Here is a 1,793-nt window from a genome sequence, read left to right on the forward strand (position 1 = left end):
TATATATATATATTACACACATAATTAATGTATATCACGTGACTAAAATTTCTGCAATATTAAATTTTTTATGGATAGAATAGTTGTTCTCGACAGTTGTAGAATATCTGTCGCGTTTCTTTGCGCGGACACGAAGAATACTTTCACGTATTAAAAGCAAAATCTCGGCTAGTGTCGTAAACATTTTAACGAGACCTATAACGAGATTTATTTCAACTGTTTTCTGCTTAGAGAGTATACGGTTCAAATGATGGCTGTTAATTAGGTTGAGAAAATAATCAAATTTAGACACATGATTCGAAATTAATTTGCAGTTGAACTATCTTTATTGCTATTCACCCTATAACAATCAACCATTGGAAGTTTCATTCATATTGGAAGTTTCATTTCTGTTTCTTTTACGCTTTGACTAAAAAATCCAATGTCTACATTTTATTATATTCATTAATATTATAGTAAAAAGTATTTTATATTTAATGTTAAATGTACCGTGATGTCAATACGTCGCTATATTGAATTAATATCTATTGAATTATTTCTGTTCTCCAATCATATTATAACATAATAACAAAACTCAATCAACGGGCGAAGTAAGAGTCAACCACATTTTTTTAATTTTTACATAAAATTATATATTATATACATATTATAACATTTATACAATAACACAGTGCCAAAGGTGAAAAAATGTGAAAGAAAAACTTGAAAGCATTTTTTCCCTTTTTTAAGATTATGTTGATGATCCTGCGAAACAGAATTATTGCAATTTTATAATGCATTTTATATGATGTCATTTGCTGTTTCTGCGAAAAATGTATACTTATACTCGTATTTATTTTAAAAAATAAATATAAAAAAGATTAGAGCAGTTGCCTAAAAAAATATTGAATTATTAAATTATTATCATAATTATTGAATTATATCATTGTAAATATTTTTTTCTGTGAAGACATTGGATTGTGCCGCGTGCCATATTGTTCGCACTCGCCTTCAATCGATACGAGAGCTAAAGAAATTTCTTTTCGTTAGTCCTGAGGGTAATTTGCCTCCATTTATGATCTACCTGACCTCGTAATAACTCAAGTTCCAATACTGTCGCAGGTGGCGAGTCAACGTTGTATTGGCGGTTTCCGTAACTTTCGTAAGTGAGATACTTGACGCTGACGTTGAAGTTCAATTAACTTGCAAAATTCTAGACATACATGGAATTTGATTGATAGAAGGATATATAGGTATAACAAACATTGTAGATAAAAAATATATAAAGAAAACATTAAAAAGATATGAAATTCCGTACATAGAAAGAATGATTTAGCTGAAGTATTTAAAAATTTAGCTAGATTTAGATTTAAAAATAATTTTGTTGGACTGTCAAAATAATTATATAGAATGCTTAAACTAGTTGCTAAAATGTTAAAATTTGTTGCAGCATTGCTCATCACGCTTGAATTTTCTACATAATTATTTTGATAGTTTAACAAAATTATTTTCAGATCTGTATCTATCTAAATTTTTAGATATTTCAGCGAATAGAGTTGCTCTTTCCGTGTAAAGTATATTCTTTAATAAATTTCAATCTTTTTCAAAATTGAAAATTGATATACGATAATATTGCGGAAAAACGTTTACACATATTAGCTCGTATTTAAAACGCGCTTATAACGATATCAGCGCGCTAATATATCAAGATTCTATATAACATAAATTATCACGTATTAATATCATTATAACTGCGTCCTGAATACGGGCCATTATATCTTCTAGAATAATGTTTTATATATATATATATATAT

The sequence above is a fragment of the Trachymyrmex septentrionalis genome, unplaced genomic scaffold, assembly GCF_001594115.1.
Source record: "Trachymyrmex septentrionalis isolate Tsep2-gDNA-1 unplaced genomic scaffold, Tsep1.0 scaffold13, whole genome shotgun sequence".
Lineage (NCBI taxonomy): Eukaryota > Metazoa > Arthropoda > Insecta > Hymenoptera > Formicidae > Trachymyrmex > Trachymyrmex septentrionalis.